Source organism: Peromyscus leucopus, chromosome 17 (genome assembly GCF_004664715.2).
Source record: "Peromyscus leucopus breed LL Stock chromosome 17, UCI_PerLeu_2.1, whole genome shotgun sequence".
Taxonomy (NCBI): domain Eukaryota; kingdom Metazoa; phylum Chordata; class Mammalia; order Rodentia; family Cricetidae; genus Peromyscus; species Peromyscus leucopus.
This window is the reverse complement of record NC_051077.1, coordinates 36,213,881-36,233,951: the sequence shown is the minus strand read 5'-3', so window position 1 is coordinate 36,233,951 and position 20,071 is coordinate 36,213,881.

Below are 20,071 nucleotides of genomic sequence, written 5' to 3'. Positions count from 1 at the left end.
GGGTTGCAACAGAATTTCTGTGTAACAGACCTGGCTGTCCTGGAACTGGCTTTGTAGACTAGGCCTGGCCTCTAACTCAGAGATCTGTCTGCCTCTGCCTCCTGGTTGCCTAGATTAGAGGGGTGTGCCTCCATGCCTGGTGGCTTCTGTATTTTAAAATCCACTACTGCAGCATGCAGTAGCACAGGTCTGTAATTCTACCAATCAGAAGGAGGAAGCAGAACTGTCGCTCAATTCAAGGCTACTCTGGGATACATACCAAAAACACATCTCAAAAAATTTGCTAAATAAATAAAAGATTAAGATCTATTTGGTTCACAATACATTTCATGTTCACAATATATTTCCTGATACAAGAACTAATGCTCACACGATTTCTTTGTACAAAAGCATCAACCAGGTTCAGAAAAAAACTGTAGTATTTTGCAAGTAGTTATACTGTGACTAGAACATAATTTGATATTTTTTTTCTCCCTCGGCAGCTTCATGGTACATTCTATCAAAGTGTAAGCTAGAAAGAGAGTTTTCTGGTCAGTTTGTAATTGTAATTGGTTTATTCTTACGATCTAGTTACAGTGAGAACCCAAGAGCAATAGCAGCAGCCTATGTTTGTTCTGGGGGCTTCTGGGTTCTCAGTGACTAATAAAGCATTACTCAGATGCCTTGCATTGAAAAATTTCCATTAATAACTCAGATATTCCTGGAGAAGCAATATGCATCCATGCAGACTACTCTCCCTGTTCGTGCATTAAATATTTTAATTAGGTGGCTAACTTGTGGATTTCCCATAAGAAGGTTTCATAGAGTCTTAATTTGGGCTTACGTAACCACCACTGTCTCTTCTCTCTCAACCCATATTAAACTGTTAGCCCTGATTTTTTCCTATTTCTTCTCCATATCTCATTTGCTCTGTTCTTCCCTTTAATTATGTTTTGGGTGGGTTGGAAGGCGTCAACTTCCCGTATGGTTGTTTTCATTTTGGTTAAACCTTCTGCCATTATTTCATTTCCCTGTCTCCCCTTCCTTCCATCCTGGAACCTTGTGTTCTCCAGTACTTCTCATGTCTAGCTCATTCAGCCTGTATTTTACTATTCCCCCTATCTCAAAATATTCACTGCCAATAAGTCATTTCTTGTTTCCTGTCTTTGACCTGAATTTCAAGTTTAGGATCCACATATGGGAGAGAACATATAGTGTGTTACTCAGTACTGGACCCTCTTTGTTATGAGACTGACCTGCTGGCAATATGTGCCCACTGATACAATAGTGGCATGATGGCTCCGGGGTAACCAACTGCTTCCTATTTGGATGTGAATTGAATTACAAAAGATAGATTTTCTTCCTGATGCTGTAAAGAAAGTCAAATCCCATGAGTGGGAGGGTCACAAGCTCCAGGGGTAATCTACCAATTGCTGTTTTGAAAAAAAAAAACGGTCATGCCTTCAAACTGCACACTATGTTTGGAACCATGGTTTTGTGCTGCTCTCTTTTTTTGTCAGATATTTTTTTTTATAATAGGTACTAATCAATTCACAGACTCATAACTATTCAAACTGGCAATTATAAATAACAAAGAGTGCTTAGTTTTAGGCATGTCATTTATATAAACATCCCAGAATCCAAGAGTCAGGGAACTTCCTGGAATAATGGATGGAAACTCCCCAGCTGATGGAAAGGAAAGGTATAAAATGTGGACTTCTGGACATGACCTGGCTATTGCATGGATGAATGGGTACATCAACAATTACCTGCACAATACCTTCACAGGATCTAGACAGTAAAAATTCCAGCATGAATGGGGAGGGCCCTGACACCTGTTGGAGGGACAATTGGCAGTTGATTACTGATAAAAAAAAAAAAAATGGAGTCACTCTCCTTTGCAAACAGAGCCTCTGATAGCTTGCTCATGCCTGAGGATATTTTCACACAAGGTGGCATGTGGAGGCAGAATTGAACTCATGAAGCTATTCGCAAAAATAAAAAGGTGATAAGGAGTAGAGAGAAGGGATGAGGACACTAGACAAGGTTAGAGAGAGGAAGTGGTAGGTAGTTACGAACAATATACATTGTATAAATGTATTCAACTTTAAAAGATTAAAATAAATCATTTAACAGAAAATGAAAAGAAAACAGTCAAATCAATACCACAGTCTTGAGAATCTGAGAATGTCAAAATACAATAAAGCTTGTTGTTGTGAACAATCTTTCAAGTGATTGTTTATTTTGTTTTTTTTTTTCTTGGTTTTCTTTTCATTTGTCTCATGTGATTCAGTCTCATCTTGGTTTTCTTTAGCTGAGGGTGACCACAGACTCCTGAACCTCCTACCTTCATTACCTAAGCATTGGGATTATGGGTATATAGCACTGTGTTTTGCTGTTTATTTGATTTAATTGTAATTAAGTGTGTGTATGTATGTCCATGTACAACTATGTGACATTGAGTGCAGGTACCCATGAAGGTGAGACACTATGTCGTCTTGTAGCTGGAGTTACAGGCAGTAATTGTCATCGCATGTCGATATTGAAAAAGACCCTCAGGTCTTCTGCAAGAACAGCATGCACTCAACTGCTAAGCTCTCTCTCCATCCCCCCAAAGTCTGGTTATTTTGTTTTATTTTTAATGACAAAATTTTATATCTTCTTATTTTAGATGTTATTCATAGTCCTTGTGTCATTATTTTTCTTTATTTTACAATATTTTTTGTAAAGATATTTGAATCATAGTTTTAAAACATGTCTTTAAATCCTGTGTCTGAGCTGAAAATATATCTCAGCAAGTAAAATTTCGTATAAAAGCAAAAATCTGTGAAGACCTGACTTCAAAATCTCTGTATAAACATATAAGCTGGACACATGTACATGCACCCACAATCCTAAGTGCTTCTTAGAGAGATGAAAAGTGGACAAAAAGGTCCTGAAAGGCTATGACCTGATAGCCTGGTGTACACTGGGGAAAAATAACATAGAAATTCTGTCTGAAACAAGATGGAAAGACAGAGTGACACTTGAGTTTGCTCTCTAACTTACATATACATGTCATGATACACAAGTACCTTCATTCACACATATGTATGGATGGACACACACACACACACATATATATGTGTACATACACACACATATACACAAATACCTGTTGGCAAAGTATATTTTACTATGTAGGAATTTCTTTCACCTATTAATTTTTTTATTTTTATTTTTTTTTAAATTATTCAATTTGTATACCAAACACAGGTCCCCCATTTATCAAATTTTATATTGTAAGATTTGTTAAAAATTCTCTTTAGTATTCCTATTTATAAAATCATGTTTATTAATCCTATTAATGCAATAAAGAAGTTGAAGGTATAATTTTAGGGTGAGAAGGGCATGATATATTTCCTCACTCATCATAAGGACCACAGCTGAAATTCTTATAAGTAAAAGAGCCATCTAACCCAATAAATATATAATAAATGTACCTAACATTTTGTGCTGCATAGGACCTTTCATGCATGAAGGCCCAAAGACACGGGGATAACTGTACACTTTAATGTAATTTGTGTTTGATACATATTAATTAAAGCAGAGGAACTGAAGATAAGAGCCAGAAAGACAGATGCAGTGAAACTTCCTGTACATATTGCATGGTCTCTCTTTCCAGCCTTAGTTCTTCTTAGATATTAGACAAGCTCTCCTCTGAAATAAGAATTATACAGAGAGAACATAAAGGTTGATCTTTAGGGGTTCATGGCTTCCTCAGAGAGAAAGAAATTTTAGTTTCTGTGGCCATCACTGGTGATGAATAATGGTTTCTGAGACTCTTAGGAAGCAGGAAAAGAATCGTAGAAAGTAGAAAAAGAGGTTAAAACTTTTTGCCCTGGGGCCTTTCTGACTTCCTTTCATTCAAAGAATTCAACATTCCAGGTGACACATATGGGATGTCATTTTTATGAGAATCAATATTGCAAATCTTAACAGTGAAGGAGCAAAAATAAATCAGAGGGTTAAAGAAAGCACAATTATGCTCATTTCCTTATGTTGGTGAGTGAAAATACAATGACTATCATTGGTAAGTGGATTTATCTAAATCTTATGAATAGAAACAGCTTAGACTCTATCTTAAGTGAACAAGGTATCAGAGAAAGAAAACACGAATAATGTAACACAAATTTTGGAGAGGAGTAGGTAGATAAAAGAGGTGTGTTAATTTGGCTTATGATTTATGTATTTAATGTTTTCCTATTACTTAAAAGTAACAGTGGACTGATTTTTACCATATAGCACAAACAGTTTGAATATCCTGTGCATGGTAATCTATAATTTCCTACAACAACTTACATAGTATGTATTCTGATTATTCAAGACAAAACCAGAGAATGCAGACACAAGGCATTTGACTGTTTTCCCCGAAGCCCTTACCTCCAGAGCAGACATCTTTATGCCTATTCCCTCTAAGAATAGAAAAGCAATATACATAGTCTAAAATTGCTATATTGCATTTAATTGCATGTATTAAAATTATAGTGGTAATGATCAAATTAATTACAACACGATATTTTAAGTAGCAATCTCTGGTGATGGAACTATCATTTGAAGATTATGGAAATAAAATTGTTTGAGCCATATTAGTTTATTTTTATATGATTAAATAACTCTCTTTTACCATATGAGTGCAGTCTTTCTAGAAAAACAAATACTGTATATAGTTGGAGTTACAGTAATCAATATTGCTAAAGCTATATTTTTGGAATAATACTAGATTTCATCTCTTATGTGCAAAAATTTCTGAGCTTTATACTTTTCATACAATAGCAAATATTTATGAATGCTAAGTTATGGTTTAATTTTGTAGCTGTGAATATTAAATTATAATTTAATTCCAATTTTAAAAACAATAGGACTCAAATGCATGCTTTATTTTTTAGTAAATGTTCTTTTCAATTTTTAATGAAAATAATTTTTATCACAAAAATGTAAAAATTAAAAACTGATCTAAGAAGTTTGGGTTCCCAAAAATGGAAATCTTCAATTAGGAAGGCTCTCTGAAAGATTATCCATGTCAAGGTTAATAATTTTTCAACTTCAGACAGAGAATGGTCTCAGTGAACCAGTGTTATTCTTACTAGGAGGAATGTTGGGATAACAAGCACATAAATTGCATTATGTAAGTATGCAATATTAAGACTTGAATAGCAGGCCCTGATCTCCACAGAACACATATACACTGAGTTGGTCAGTGGTAGTGCCATGACTCTGATGGTTCTTATTGTGATTGTCCCTCCTTCTGCTCTCACTAGGGAAGGGGCTGTTGTTTCTTTAAGGATGTTGCTTTGATAATAGCCTGCACTAACTCTTTGAGAAATAAAAAAAATAGAAAAGTATCACTCTTTATTGTCCTATTATGCATTGTCCAATCCCACATTCTTGTATATAGTGACATCTTCAAAATTGTCTTTACTACCAGCTAGAAAATAGGTGTTATAAAGAAATGACAAGTATATCTGAATGTACTAAAATTTCGAATCTAGAAAGAAATAAAAATAAAGCAAGTCCACTTTGCCTGCTTTTATACAAGCCCAAGTACAAAGAACTAGAGAACGTGGCTGTATCTCTTGGGAATCAAAATTGATTCTAGTGTTAATTTTTAAAGTAAATAATATAATCAATCATTCCTGATAGATTCCACACCAAAGAAGATGTGTATATATCCTGATCATTGACTACAAAAATAGCAAAGACTGTTTATTTCAAATTTAAAATGTTAATCAGACCTCTGCCTAGCAAGGTTGATTATTTTTATTTCCTCATATTTTCCCAATTTACCTTCCCATTTATTTTAAAGTAAATATCTTTCTTTAGAAATATAAGTATACCATATACTTATTTCATCTAAGTACTATTTGGATAGCATTAGCCATCAGTAATGTTAATTTCAAGATGAAATCATTTATCATTCTTCTGTTAACATTGTTTTCATTCTGTATATATGACAATGTATCGATCAATATCATTACCCTTTCATGGAAATTTTAATAAAGTTCAGACAAATGAGCAGCTTCAAAAACATTTTAATTCCTCATTTATTCACTTTAAGGCTGTGTCTAATTTTGTAACCGGTACTTGACAGGGCAATGAGTCTTTCTTCCAGCCTGCTGCTAAAATATTACTTTTGTGTGAAATTCCCATTGGAATGATATGTCAAGAATCAGGTTTCAAATTTTCTTATTTTTTTTTCTACAAGGGAAAAATTACAGTTTCAAAATATTTAGCTACAGGAAAGATGGAACATTAATATTTTTTGAGACAGGCTCTCATGCAGCCTAGACTGGCCTCAAACTTGTGTTTCAGCTGAGGTTGTCTTTGAGATCTTGATACTCTTTCCCTCCGCATCCTCAAATGCTGGAATCAACAGCACGCATCACCATGCCTGGACGGAAAATTAATTAATTCCTCTTCAGCATCACATGTAGGGGGGTTGCATATGTTCTGTTGATTTTTGAAACCACTTCGCACCTGAAAATAAAGGCCTGTAAGTGTGAATGAGGTAAATAATGGTAGAAAAGTGGGTAGTACCCTTCGATTCGGTGCATGGACCACTGAAGGCCTCCATCTCATGGGACCCTCATTAGTAGTGTAATTTTCTTGTCCCATCCATGGCTGTAAAAAAAAAAATGATCTAAGTTGGGCTCCATTATTCATCTATTCTTGGTTATTTTTGTACAGTTTATGTTTACATGTTACTCTGTAATTAAATCACTTCTCCCTCTCTGAGAGGTGCCTCTGGGTATCACAGTCATTACTGAGTTAAAAATCATCACATTATTAGGTGTTCATATAAGCTTTCAGTATAATTCTATGGCATATTTTGTAAAGTGTCGCCCTGTGTATCTTCAAATATATTACTGATTGTTTATGGGAAATTTTGTGTTCATCAGAGCATATAATTGGTGCTAGGTTCTGGGTGAATGACTATTATTTATTCTGTATTATTTAAATTAGTCCTCAAAATTATTAGCATCCTCAGTTTTTAAGTAGAGAAGTTGAGGTGCAAATCAATTTGGCTCTTGTGATAAAACAACAGTGTATTGGCTTATGCTTTTAACTAAGACCCTTCAAAGACTCGGTAGTCTTAACCACCACTGCATGACCATAAGAAGAGGAAAAAAAATTTACCTTGCTTTTGAGGACTATAAGATGCATAGTCACATATCAAGACTACTTCAGAAATTGTGGACAAGCATAATTTTTCATGAACTCTTAAATGACTTTGGTCCCTTAGAGCTCATTCACATATCAAATTCATAGATCATAGGCCATAATTGACTTCCAATAAAATAGGTGCTTAGATTCAGAGTTCATGTGTTGATACAGGATTTATAACAAATACACCTATTTTATTCCCTATTCCCATTATTAGTTATATCTAACTGATATACTGGTATATTTAGGGGACCTAAAAATTTCCTTGAGATATGTAGACTAAAGACTAAAATCAATTAGAAGTAAAAAGGCAAAGAGATTTTTTTCCAACTGGTTAGAGAAAGGAAGTAATTAGAAGCTCAATCCTACTCTTCACCTTCCTCTAATTTCTGTCTCCTCATTATCTTTCATTTCTATCAATTTCTACTGCCACTTGTTTAACCCAGCTCTTCATGTCTTCCTCCTGAATACATTCCCATTCATCACCTTTCCTGTATATAGAAAACAAATACTCCTTCTCATCCTGTACCAGATGCCTGCTGAACTGTCAAATAATCAAAGCACACACTCTGATTCTGATCATTGGAGGGGACAGTGCTACAGAGTAGGGTATATCATAATATTTACACTTAACAGTGGCGGAGATAGTAATATTTTGGTGCTTTGAAATGTGCCTTGAGCATAGAAAGCCTGTAATTCGTTTAGAACCTTTGCTAGGCATACATATGCCCTAAGCACATGGTGCTAGAGAAAACAGGGGAAGTTTCGCTGTCCTCTAATTAAGACTACTAAAAACTTGGAAAGCACACACACAAAAAAAAAATAGCAAAAAGCAGGATATTAAATGAAATTAGACAAAAATAGAAATGTTCTAATTTTAGTATTTCAGACACTAATTTGCTTCAGTAAATTAAGTGTCTGGTTTCATTTAACAACTATTAATACAACATTAAATTTTCTTAAAAGTTGCCATTTGTCTTCTTCCTCCAATGTTGCCTATACTAGGAAATCACTTTTAATCATGGAGAGTGGGGAATATACTTCTTGCTTTGTTTTATTATGTCTATTTCTTTCTCTTCACTCTATAAATATGATTTTTAATCATTTCGATCTTAAAAGTACAATGATACAAAGGTAGGGTAGAAAAAATAGAGAGAGGTTTGACCCTTTTACTTGGCTCCCTCTGGGCAGTTGCGTAGGCTATACTGAGTTTTTCTCCCCTCAGATGTCAATGTGAAAGGCTTTTAAGAATGCGAAAAAAAATTTCAAACACGTAACTTGGATATTTATATCCTGACTTGGACTTTTGGAATTTCTCACTTATTACCTCTCTTTTTTTTTTCATGAAGCAAGCAAATTAATTTCTTACTAGCGGCATGGGAAAAAAGTAAAATAAATTTTTATTAAAATTATTTTATGCCGTATTTTTGGGAGGCATTATTGTGGTGCTGTATTGATGTTGTTGTTATTTATTTCAGAATTTTATCTGTGAGTCCTATATTTACATTATTCCAACCTCTTTTCCCCCTCTCTCCAACTAGCTCATGTCCCCTGAACCCCTTTCAAATTAATGGATTTAACTTTTAGTTATAATTATTACATGTGTGGGTGGGTGGGGGGTGTGTACACATACACATAAATTCAACCTACTGAGTCTATTTTCTTTTTGCGTGTGTGTGTGTGTGTGTGTGTGTGTGTGTGTGCGCGCGCGCGCGCGCGCTTTGGGCTGATCACCTGGTACTACCTAATAATTTAGGTGGCCAATCTTTGGAAACAACTGACTCTCCGTCTTTTAATAGTCATTAATTGGCTATAGCTCTTCATCTATGAGTGGGCATTATGAAATTTTCCCACCTACATTGACATGTCAATTGGTGTCACTGTTCAGGCCTTGTGTAGGTAGATAACCATTTTTCTTATTTTCATGACTGCACTGTCCCTGTAATAACTAAGAGACACAGTCATGCAGCTGACTTCCCACTCTTCCTATGTTATAATCTTTCAGCTCCCTTTTCTAAGATGTTCCCTGAGCATTATGTCTTCTTTTTTTTATTAATAAATTTTTATTCATTCCACATACCAGCCACAGATCCTCCCTCATTCCTTCTCCTGCTCCCTTTCCCAGTCTTCACCCCCAGCCCACTCTCTATCCCCTCCTCTGAAAAGGTATGGCCTCCCATGGGGAGTCAACAAAGTCCTGAACATTCAGCTGAAGCAGGTCCAAGCCCCTCCCCCTGCATCAAGGCTGTGCAAGGTATCCCACCATAGACAAAGGGCTCCAAAAAGTCAGTTCATGCACCAGGGATAGATCTTGATGCCACTGTCAGGGGACCCTCAAACAAACCAAACTACATAACTCTCTCACCCATGCAGAGGGCTCAGTTCAATCTCATGTAGGTTCACAGCTATTGTCCAAAGTTCATGAGTTTCCACCAGTGGGATGGTTGAGCTGGAACAGGGCCGGAGTGGGAGAGCAATGAGGAAGAGGTCTTGATAGAGAGAGTGAGCACTACGTCTTAAGGATAGTGTTATAGATCTACCAATTATTTCTGGTGAGCCCATGGTCAGTTCACTCCTTCATTTTGACTAGTTCTGGGTTCCTGTAGTGTTCTCCTATCTGCTGCAAAAGAAAGGTTCTTTGCTGAGGGAAGAGCGCTACACTTACCTGTATTAAAAAATATTTATATATATAGAAATAAACATGTCTATCCACAAAAAAATATTCAACACTCTGAGAAATTTAGCAAATACAAATTAAAATGAGATTTCATCTTATCCCAGTTTGGATGGCAAAATTATAAACACGAATAGACGGCAAATACTGGAAAAGATGCATCAAGGCAGGAACCCTCATTCAATGTTGTGAACTGTAAATGAGTACAGCTTCCCTGGAAATTGGTGTGAAAAATAATCAAAAACTGAAAATAAATCAGCCATATGACCTAGCTATATCACTCTTGGCTCTATGCTCAAAGGACTGAATAGACTACTCCCTAGATATCTTGTCTGCAATGTCTGTTTCCTCTCTGTTCACAATAGTCAGAAAATGGAAACAATCTAAATGTCCTTCAACAAATAAGTGGATAACAAAAACATAGTGTCTAATCAATGGAATTATACTCAGCTGTAAGGAAAAGTGAAATCATAAAATTTTCAAGTAAATGGATGAAACAAAAAAATATTATTTTGAGTGAAGTAACTTAGACAATAAAAGACAAATACCACATGTTCTCTCTTATTTTATATCTGAACTTTTAGAAGTGAGTATATAACCTGGAGAAACTGCAGAAGTCAGGGATGTAAACTAGTTCCTTTGAGTGGAGATAGATATCTAAAGAAGGACATCATAGATGTGATGAAGCAGAAACTGAAAAAGAACTGGGTGTGGGCTTCATGTGGATAGCAGGAAGGAAGACTAACTTTGAGGGTGTGGGAGAGAAGTAAATAATATTAAGGGTGTTTGAAAAATCACAGAGAATCATATTAGTTTGCTTAACTAAAATTACATAGGTGCTGAGAGAAAATTTCTTCTCAGGATTGCATTTTAATGTGTATCAGAGTTTTTATGTGTTGAATTTTTATTCTTATTTATTCCAAAATAATTTTATTTTTTTACTGATTTCTCTTTGATCAGTTTAGCACTTGGTAATGTGCTAAACTCTGATTTGTGTGATTATGAGGAATGGATTTGCTTTTTCTCTTGTTTCAGTTTAATGTGTAGTTTCTTAGCTATTAAGGTAGTTACAGCTAACTGCTTCCTGTTCCCATTTGTTTGGAATTCTTTTTCTATACTTTCACTTTAAACTGGTGCCTGTGTTTAAAGCACAGATGAATGTCTGTTAGAGAGCAGAAAGACATATTTTCTTTTTTAATCCATTCAGCTAACCTCTGTCTTTTGATTGGGAAGTGGAAGCCATCATTATTTCAATATATTATCTAGGGAGTATATTGATTGTTGCCATTCCAATGCTGTTTTTGCTGTTTGTCTTCTTTGTTGTATTCTGTGTTTCTGTCAGCACAGCTTATGTGTGTGTGCGTGTGTGTGTGCATGCGTGTGCGCTTGTGTGTGTGTGTGTGTGTGTGTGTTTCCTCTACAGTCTCTTAGCCATGCTTATCACTCTCTTCTGTCTAGAGAATTGCCTCCAGTATTCTCAGTAGGATTGTTTTGGGGAAATGTATTCTTTTAGCTTCTTTATATCATGGAAAAATTGTATTTCTTCTCAGCTATCATAGACAGTTTAGCCGGGTGCAATAATCTTGCTAGGCATCTGTGATATTTTAGAACATGGGTATTTTGTTCCAACTTCTAGCTTTTAATGTTTCAATTGAGAAATCAGCTGTTATTTTGATGGATTTTCACTTACATGTGATTTTTCTTTCTTTTAATAAATTTCTTTTCATTTTACATATCAACCACACTGTTCCCCCTCTCTCCCCTTGTCCTGTTGCCCCCTTCTTTCCTCCCACACCCCTCCCCACAACCTGCCATTCATTCCTCATAGGAGTAAGGCCTCCAATGGATAGTCAACACTAGTTGGTATACCAAGTTGGGGCAGGACTAAGCCCTTTCTTTCAGCATCAAGGTTGAGTAAGGCATCCCATCACAGGTAATGGACTCTAAAAAGCCAGTTCATGTATCTAGGACAGGTCCTGGTCAAATTGCCAGGTGCCGCACAAACAGATCAAGCCACACAATTATCACCTACATTCAGAGGACCAAGTTTGGTCTCATGCAGGATCCCCAGCTGTCAGTCCAGAGTTCATGAGCTCTCACTAGCTTGAATAAGTTGTTTCTGTGATTTTTTTCCATCATGATCTTCATCCCTCTCTCCAATTGAACTTGAGTAGCTCGGCCAAATGCTTGACTATGGATCTCTGCATCTGCCTCCATTAGTCACTGAGTGTAGGTTCTATGATGACAATTAGGGTAGTTACCAATCTGAGTACAGAAGAAGGCTAGTTCAGACACCCTCTCCACAGTTGCTAGGAGTCTTAGCTTTGGACATCCTTGTGGGTTTCTGGGGATTTCCCTAGCACCAGTTTTCTCCCTAACCTCATAATGGCTTACTCAGCTAAGATATCTCTATCATTGCTCTCCCTCTCTGTTCCTCCCCAAAGTCAGCCATCTTGATCCCTGATGCTCCCAACCCCCATATCCTCCCCTTTACTCCTGCCTCCCAGTTTATCCAGGAGATCTTAGCCTTTTGCCTTCCTAGGGTGATCTATTCATGTCCCTCCTAGGGTCCTCCTATTTACCTAGCTTCTCTGTTATCCTTAGCTTTGTGTCTAATATCCACTTATGAGTGAGTACACACCATGTTTGTCCTTCTAGGTCTGGGTTCTCTCACTCAGGATGATTTTTTTCTAGTTCCATCCATTTGCCTACAAATTTCATGATGTTATATGTATATATATATATATATATTATATATATATATATATATATATATATTATATATATATTATATATATATATATATATATATAACCAATGCAGAATATTCCAATATGTAATTGTGCCACATTTTCTTTATCCATTCTTTGTTTGAGGGGCATATAGGGTTTTTTTCCCAGGTTTTGGCTATTTCAAATAATGTTGTCATGAACAGAATTGAACAAGTGTCCTCATGGTGTGATTCAGTAGTAGTGTGTGGGCCAGAGTCTTATTCACTAATGTGTCTAGGACAGTGTAAATGATGTGCAGTCAAGGACAAGCCTCAGGAACAACATAGACAGGGATGGTCAGTCTGGGCCTGTGCATAGAATGTACAATCTGGACAGAGCCTGGAAATTGAGAAGGGTGAAGTCAAGACTAACCAGACTTATTGGAAGCAATGGATGTGTGACCTGTGGTAGGCCTTGGCATTGTGGGGGTTTCAGGCTGCTACGGGATTTACCAGAATGGATCTAGACAGAGGATGAGTGGCCTGAGTAAAACATGGAGATTGGATATAGTATGAGTAGGCTCTGTTTACTCCATTTTAATGTTTATTATTTCCCTTTATCTCATGGGTTTGGAATTAATCTGCTATTTTCATAGTTAGTTCTTATTTATATTGTTGTAATATTCATTGGTTGATTTTAAATATTTCTTGATGTTTAGTATAAATATATCAATAAATTCTTAACATTGTTTTTAGAGAGCTCAATTTTTGGTGCTTTTTATATTATAGTTTATTGATTTATATCATTTTAAAAACCTGCTGTGTGATTTTTCTACTATATTGATTCCTTGTTTTAAAATATGATCAGTTGTTTTTATAATTTATCTCACTTCCCCCCAATTTGAATTTGTAAATGATTTTTGCTTTTCTACCTCTAGTATCAGAGAAAGTAATTTATTTGTCTATGTTGACATGTATTAAAGAACAGTTTTGGGGGATGGGCATATGGTTCAGAAGCTAGGAGGACATGGAGCTCTTGCAGAGATCATAGATTCAGTTCACAGCCAATTTCAACTCCTGTTCCAGGGGATCTGATGACTTCATTAGGCCTCCATGGGCACCAGGCATGTACATGGTGCACAGATATGCATACAGACATGGGATTCATAGATAAAATAAGAAATAAGTCTATTTAAAAAATAATGTGTGGCTTAGGATATGTTCTATCCTAAAGAAATGTTCATACTCACTCACAAATCTACAAAATGTCTGTGTTTTTACTACAGGGCTTGAGGAGCATCCTCAAGTCCTTATCATTTTATTGTGTAGTTTAAGTCCCTTTTTCCCTTATTTATTCAATTAATGGATGCTCTATTGCTTCCTGAGGTGTTGTATCAAGTAGACAACTGTTATTGTAGACCTGCCTTCTTTCTTTGATACTCTACCTTTTGCTTCACGTGTTTTGATGACATGTCATTAAACTTACATACTACTTATAATTATGAATTATTTGTCTGTTGAACCAAAACTACTAAAAATTAATGTCATTTTGATTTTTGGAAACTCATTTCTTATGAAAGGATTATTTTCTTCTTTATTTATATGTTTCCATATATCAGCATTTATGTATGAGTGTGGTGCCAATGTCTAATGTAATAGTTATAAATTAACTGCGTGTATGCATGTGTGTGCATGTACATGTAGGAAAAAATACATAATTCACAATAAACTTTATTGTCACATTTTGTGACATTAGCAAGTAAACAATGAATTTAATCATTTCAGTTTTTATTGAATTGTATTTTGGGGGTAAAATAGAAGCATTCAGTCCTAGCCTCTTTCTCTGAGTTACCAGTTATTTTTCATACAATATAAAAATATCAAGTGTATATGACCGAGTGATAGCTCCAAATGTACCACTTGAATTAAAAAGTAATTTAAAGTAAAAAATCAAAACCCATGATTTTAAAGAGTATGTTGGCTGGAAAAACATGATTTTTTTCAAACCATGACTTTGTAGATTATGACCCTGACAAGCTTTAGGATTGTGTAGTTATTTTTGATTGTGTTATACACATATCTGTTTCTCCATCTGGCAGTAGACACAGAAGTTTTATGACATTCTTCTCAACAACACCCCAGTTGTTAACTTCCTGCTGATAACTCTACCAGAAGCTTCACTGGGGAATTCTTTTAAGCAAAAAATATCCATACCACATGTCCAATAACAATTACTAGTTCAATTAACTGACCAGAAAACAGGTGATATTTTTATAGTTCATGTGTGGAAACAACTTCAATTTCTGCATAACATCAATAAAAATATTGAGATAGAAGATGTGCTATTTAGTAATTTGAGTTGTTAAAAAATAATAAATAGACATAATATAGCAAAATCTATTGATAGAAAATGCTGAGTAGTTTTCTCAAACATTCATCTTTAGTTAATGAATTAAATAAACATAAACACAAAAAATTATTACTTCCAGAACAACTTCTTAAAAGGTTAGAATTTAAAATGTTTCTTTATCAGTAATTGATCTGAATGATATCAACATATGCCTATAATTTAATAATTAACTACATCATATTATCCGAAACCTATGTTGCATATATATTTATTATCATTATAAATATGATCATTATTTTTACTTAAGTATACATGAGTTAGTTTTTAATTTTGTATAATATAATTCCTTTTGTAAATTAAAATTAAATATATTGCATATATACATTTTTGATAAAACATTTGTGGTATTTATCTTGCTTTAGTTTTTATTAAAAATATAAAATCTTTATATTGATTAAATCTCTCATAGAATGAATGTCTAATATTAATTATATCTTAAATTAGCAAAAATTAAAGAATTTAATACATTATTAAATAAAAATTATGTTCTAGAAAATAACAAAAAGGTTTTCTACTCATGTCTCTAAGAAATATTTTATTTAGTGTCAAACTAACATGCCAAATTAAGTAAGGTTTTTTCCTTTTTTTTTTTTTGGTGTTTTGAGACGAGGTTTCTCTGTGTAGTTTTGGTGCCTGTCCTGGATCTTGCTCTGTAGACCAGGCTGGCCTTGAATGCACAGAGCTCCACCTGTCTCTGCCTCCCGATTGCTGGAATTAAATGCATGTGCCACCGCTGCCCAGCCCAGCTTAAGTGAGTATTGAGTATAAAGGTTTTCAATTGTTTGCTACATTCTTGCATATTAACTACATCAAATTATACAGTACAATTCCCTTCTTTAATTTCTTTAAAAGGTTAATTCATAATACACAAACAGCAGCTATGTTCTTAGTAGTATCCTCTATGCAAAGGCCAATACAACCATGAGTTATCAATTCATAGCAATAGCATATGTTTCAAAATACATTAAGAAGACAAAAACAAGTAAACTCATGAGCCTTTGTGTGTGTGTGTGTGTGTGTGTGTGTGTGTGTGTGTGTGCATGTGTGTGCGCATGTGTATGAGAATATGAGAAGAATATGATTCTTAGTTTCCTTTTTTTGTTGCTGTGATAAACTTCCTTCACTAAAAAAACTTAAGGAAGAGTCTCCTTGGCTCACAGTTCTAGGTAACAGTCCATCATTGAAGGAAAGTAAAAGAGACAGAAACTTGAAACAACCAGTCCCCAAATACCCACAACAGGAGCAGAAAGCAGTTAATGCAAGCTAGTGCTCAGCTCACTATCTCTACTCTTACACAGTTCAGGTAATGTTGCCACCCACAGTGGGCAATTGTTCCAACCTCAGTTATTCAAGATAATCACTCACAGACATTCTCAGAGACCACACCACAGGTGTTTCTAGATTTGGGGCAAGTAAACAATTAAGTTATCATAACAGCATAGTAGTCATGATGTTACTTACAGAAAAGTGGAGTTCACATTCCTTTAGAAATATTGTATATGTCTGATTCCCCCTCTCAGTCCAGACTCTCTCACTCCCTGAAATTCTAGGCAGTGGATAATCAACATTATATATAATGGATCGTCTATACATTATGTCATATAAATTGAATCATGTACGTGATCATGAGACACACAGGAGGGCCCAGCTCTTCAGGATAAGCATTGCTAAGGTTAAGCCTGTTTTAGTGAGTGACATTTTGTTTTTCTATGAAACAAATAAAAGTATCTGAAGCTCCTGTGAGAGATACTTTGACCACAGCTGCTTGCAAAGGTGAATCCTGCATCAGAGGGAACTATCGTTTCCTGCAAGAGTCACTGACCACAGCTGCTGCCAAGATGAGTACTGAGTCAGAAGGACTTTAGTAGTTTTTATTCTCTGCTTGGGAACATTATCATAGTAGGTCAGCAGGTGAGCTCAGAACATGCAGAAGAGGTATGGCAGGAAAATGATGGCAACAGAGGCAGCCGTGGTCAATACCTATGAGTTTGAAATATAATTTCATAGGAAAAATAAGAGTGAGATAGTAATTACTAAGTGATAAACAGAAATTAAACTTCTGAGTTGCTAGGAAAGTACTTAACATGGTATTAATTTTTATTACTATTTGAATCCCTTGGTCAATTTCCATTCCATTAAAGCTTTCCAATTCTTCTTCAGTCTAAAGAATGATAGGAAACAAGTAAAATAATGATTAAAGAGGGAAATACAAACTATTTAAAGGACAATAGATATTATACAAAATATTTTAAAATTAATATAAAGCTCTGCCTTCATTTTAACTGCACATCAAAAACACCAATGTCTAACAATAAATGAAAAGTATTAAAGTGGAATTACAAATTAAGTCAAAAGCAACAAAAAAGGTAAATATGAACCCTAAATACACAGGAAATAAAAAAAAACAAGTGTGAAACAAAGAATTGTATGAAAACTAAAGGATCTTACTGAAAAGATTGTCTGGAACACAAAACAGCACAGCTGGTTCCGGTAACAATAAGAACAAACACCTTACGTTCCCAACTCATTTCAGACACAGAAGCATATTAAATCCAACTTAGAATAAAAGACATGGAATACAATGGCTGCAGTGGCTGAAAAACCCTGTTACTAAACGTAGATTAATGAAACATAGGAAGAATCTGCTGTCTGCTTTAAAAGCACAATTTGATATTAAGTTCTTCTCCCAGATGATTTAATTATGATAGTCAAGGATTCCACATTTAAAGGAACAGCACAGGCTGGGCAGTGGTGGCACATGTCTTGAATCCTAGCAGTTGGGAGGCAGAGGCAGGTGAATCTCTGTGGGTTCAGGGACCAGCCTGGTCTACAAACTCCTACAGTGAGTTCCAGGACAGGCTCCAAAAGCTACACAGAGAAACCCTATCTCAAAAAATGAAAAAATGAAAAAAAAAAGGAACAGCATAATACCTAGTTGTTCCAGCTCTACCAGGTACAGAAGAAAATAACAGAAAAATCTTATTCTGAGTCTACATAACTTTGATATTAAAATCTTACAGGCTGTCACTTGATGTAAAATATCAACCTCATTATCTTGTTAAAAGAACGATACAAAATTCCTAAGCAAAATATCAGAAAAAAAAACCCAACAAATCTAGTGATATGTTAATGTGCTTGGAAAAGAAGTCATAGAAAGATTTACCATGACAAAATCAATTGCTTTGTTCACTACATTACAGAACAGGAGAAAATTATATATATATATATAATTTGAACCTTACAACAGATTTGGGAAATAATAAATGAAATGGAACCTTACAACAGATTTGGGGAAATAAATGAAATGGAGTCCTGATCTTGGTAAAAAAAAAAAAAAAAACCTTACCAAACAAAAGTAGAAGGAGGAAGCAAACATAAATGGGATGGCTATTTCTGCTGCTGAGACAAACCTTAGTAGGCGAGCGCCCGTGTGCTCCCTTCACATAGCTAGCCTCCTGTGGTTAGGTTGAGTGCAACATTTGATGATTTCTGGCCCAAAGCCTGTGAGTGAAGCAATTACCAGCTGAAACATGATCCTCCAGTAGTCCCTCCTTCACACAAGCAAACAGAAGTTTTGCTATAAGATGCAAAAAAATCACAACATGGAAAAGGACCCTGCTGAGCCACAGTGAACTTTTATGTTAAGTCTGTTAGCTGCTCAGAAAACATTTTCTCATTTTAGTACAGTACAATGGAAAACTGGACTTTCTCAGTCACTGCGTTTGATAGGGTCACGTTTTCTTTTAATGAAATGTTACTTGCATAGAATTTGAAAGCCTATCAAGAAAGCATATGAAACAAAATGATAGCAATATCCAAAAAAATAAACACTTAAAGTGGAAAAATAACACAAAGTATTTGCATAAAATAAAAACTTTGTACAAAACATGTGTGATCAATCACCGCATAGTAAAATTCTAGAGAGTGATTTGTGTTTCTGCGTACCCAGGTGCACTTTCTATGTGAATCCAGGTAAAATACTACCCACAAGATATACTGAAATGAACTGTCCAGTTATAACAATATGTGAATTTCCCACTGGTAGTTAGTCGGAAAATGACATGTGGAAAGGAACTAATGAGTTTCCTTATAAATATTTTTGCAAAAAAAAACAAAACAAAAAAAAAAAAAACAAATACAGGAAAAGACTGGAGTTGTACAAAAATGATGACTCTAAGAATTAACATATAAAATAAGGGATAACGTAAGGATAAATACTTTAGAAGTACCCTAAACAAGTTTCAACATGTTTGTGAGATTATACTCAAATTATTCATAATTAAAAGAGGAAACATTGCATTTGAATTCATGCAGTACAAGTATCAACTGCAAAGATTAATTAAACATTTGTGTTGTTAACAGGCATATGTTCCATTACTGCATCTCATTATTAAATAAAATCATTTCAGAAACCCAATGAGATATACCTTATGGTCCATGTTTTATTGACAAGAATATAATTGGAAGAGTTAGCTCAGAGATTCTATGTTCACAAATAAAGATTGAAAACCCCAGAGTTAAACTTCAGAATTGTCTGCCTTCAACGGTGTCACTTCTAAAGGCCACACTAAACTTCATAATTCAAAACAATATATTTATCAATATACTCCTAATCAATGGAGATTTTTGGTTTATAGAAAAAAAATGTTCTGTTACATGTGATCTGGTGTCTTCTTTTGTATTTGTTATTATTGTTGCTGTCTCTTAGAAACTGTCTTGCCTTTGTCTCAAATCTGAAATCATACTGCCTCAGCTTCCAGTGTGTTAGGATTGTAGGTGTGTATTATCACATTTAGTGCGTCTTAATCATTTTTTATTTTCTATTCATTTTTGATGATGAGAAATACATTACAAAAAATTGGAATATGCAATGAAGTAAACTTTTTCAGTATTTAAGGATCTACAAAAATACAGGAAAGGAAAATATTAAAATACAATAAAGTAAAGATAATATATTGGGATTTATTAAAATATTGTAAAGAAAGATGGTCAGACATTGTAAACAAATATGTAAAATTAGCATTCCAAATTCACAATTAAAAGTCTGTTTGGTAAGTAGTGAGTGTGTTGGTAAGTGATGGGGCATTGGCTTATA